At 47.2% G+C, this 2,483-nt stretch overlaps 1 non-coding gene across 1 annotated transcript in view; it reads right to left on the reverse strand.

Moving 5' to 3' along the window:
• Nucleotides 1-225, reverse strand: part of LOC134544745 (small subunit ribosomal RNA) — a 1,989-nt gene extending 1,764 nt beyond the window's left edge. The window contains exon 1 of the ribosomal RNA XR_010078014.1: nt 1-225. This exon is cut by the window's left edge and continues 1,764 nt beyond it. This is a non-coding gene — a ribosomal RNA (small subunit ribosomal RNA).
• Between the last annotated feature and the right edge of the window lie 2,258 nt (nt 226-2,483).

Below are 2,483 nucleotides of genomic sequence, written 5' to 3' on the forward strand. Positions count from 1 at the left end.
GGTTTTGATCTAATAAAAGCATCCCTCCCATTTCTGGTCGGGACTCAGTTCAGCATGTATTAGCTCTAGAATTACCACAGTTATCCAAGTCATGTGGTACGATCTAAGGAACCATAACTGATTTAATGAGCCATTCGCGGTTTCACCTTATTTTGGCTTGCACTTAGACATGCATGGCTTAATCTTTGAGACAAGCATATGACTACTGGCAGGATCAACCAGGGAGCTGCTAGCAGCTTTTTTTTTCGTTCGGAGGAACCTCCCGGGTCCGCAGAGCACCGGGTCCGAATCTTATGATGTACATTTTTTTTTCCTTCTGTATCAACAAGTACGGGGGCGACTTCCCAATATCGACACCCGCTTTGCAATTGCAAAGTCTTTCCTTCCATCTCTAATTAATTTTCCTAGGGAGTAGGCGAGGCCAAACTTCCAAGGCTTTCACTGGCGAATATATCGCGCTCTTAGAAACTCGCATGGTACTTGGCGAGTGGATTTCAAATTATATGATCGGTGCCCACATTCGGGCGCGGCCCACTGCGGGAGCAGACCGTTGGCCCGTGGGCTCGCTGTGAACTAATTTGCCCACTGGTCCGAAAAGTATTCATTTCTAAACACCTTTGGCCAGGGCTGAAGACCGCGACTAACCCCTTTGAAACTTGTCTCTCAGGGAGCTGCGATCCATCAAACATTTCATTGTTAACAGAGGGGAACCATTACTTGGTTAAGACGATAGGACACGCGTTCCCCACCATTTCGCATCCAATCGAATTGCCGCACAAGAGCTCGTTACCTGAGAAAGGTATAGCATTGGCTCGCAGCTAGTGTATTGCAGTTCAGACAGATAGGCCACTTTAGATAGTTCTTAGTGTTCACAGTTATCACCAAGACTAGACCCATATGGATTTAATTCTTCAAGGAGCAGCGGTCCACCAATAAGAGAGATGAAGACATGTTTTCGGATGGCCACAACGCCCCCTCGCCACCCAAATGTGCATGTTTTAAGTGTACATTGGGAGTCGACGGAACATCGGGAGTCCGCTTGCTTTCTCCGGATCAGCTGCCACCCCCCTGATCTACCAGATAGACAAGAACATGTCTTCTCCACCAATCTCATCCACCGAAGCTCCGATCATGGCTTCTTCTACCTTTATACTGATATACCCCCACGGAGCAACATGCGGGCAAGGGAACTCTTGCTACCCTTCAGTAAAGCAGGTATCTCTTATAGATGGTGACTGCACCTTGGCCAGGATTGAAGACCGCGACTAACCCCTTTGAAACTTGTCTCTCAGGGAGCTGCGATCCATCAAACATTTCATTGTTAACAGAGGGGAACCATTACTTGGTTAAGACGATAGGACACGCGTTCCCCACCATTTCGCATCCAATCGAATTGCCGCACAAGAGCTCGTTACCTAAGAAAGGTATAGCATTGGCTCGCAGCTAGTGTATTGCAGTTCAGACAGATAGGCCACTTTAGATAGTTCTTAGTGTTCACAGTTATCACCAAGACTAGACCCATATGGAATTAATTCTTCAAGGAGCAGCGGTCCACCAATAAGAGAGATGAAGACATGTTTTCGGATGGCCACAACGCCCCCTCGCCACCCAAATGTGCATGTTTCAAGTGTACATTGGGAGTCGACGGAACATCGGGAGTCCGCTTGCTTTCTCCGGATCAGCTGCCACCCCCCTGATCTACCAGATAGACAAGAACATGTCTTCTCCGCCAATCTCATCCACCGAAGCTCCGATCATGGCTTCTTCTACCTTTATACTGATATACCCCCACGGAGCAACATGCGGGCAAGGGAACTCTTGCTACCCTTCAGTAAAGCAGGTATCTCTTATAGATGGTGACTGCACCTTGGCCAGGATTGAAGACCGCGACTAACCCCTTTGAAACTTGTCTCTCAGGGAGCTGCGATCCATCAAACATTTCATTGTTAACAGAGGGGAACCATTACTTGGTTAAGACGACCGGACACGCGTTCCCCACCATTTCGCATCCAATCGAATCGCCGCACAAGAGCTCGTTACCTGAGAAAGGTATAGCATTGGCTCGCAGCTTGTGTATTGCAGTTCAGACAGATAGGCCACTTTAGATAGTTCTTCGTGTTCACAGTTAAGACCACGGCTAGACCCATATGGAATTAATTCTTCAAGGAGCAGCGGTACACCAAGCATTTCATTGTGTACTAGAAAGCACCTCTACCATGTAACAAACATACGACCACCAAATTTCTGCTTACTTCCCCCAGCGGATAGTATTTGCTAGTATCATCCACAAAGTAAATCAATTTTTTCAATGTACCGCTTCTTGGGGGAACTGGGCATGAATCAATCAAGCATTTTGAGGTAGCATGTCCGCTTCACCGCGAGGTGCTCTGAATACCATTATACATTCTTTTTCATCATCCACTTTCAGACCACTACAAGACCCATACTGAATTAATTCCTCAAGGAGCTGCAGTCCACAAAAC

The sequence above is a fragment of the Bacillus rossius genome, unplaced genomic scaffold (genome assembly GCF_032445375.1).
Source record: "Bacillus rossius redtenbacheri isolate Brsri unplaced genomic scaffold, Brsri_v3 Brsri_v3_scf491, whole genome shotgun sequence".
Classification (NCBI taxonomy): domain Eukaryota; kingdom Metazoa; phylum Arthropoda; class Insecta; order Phasmatodea; family Bacillidae; genus Bacillus; species Bacillus rossius.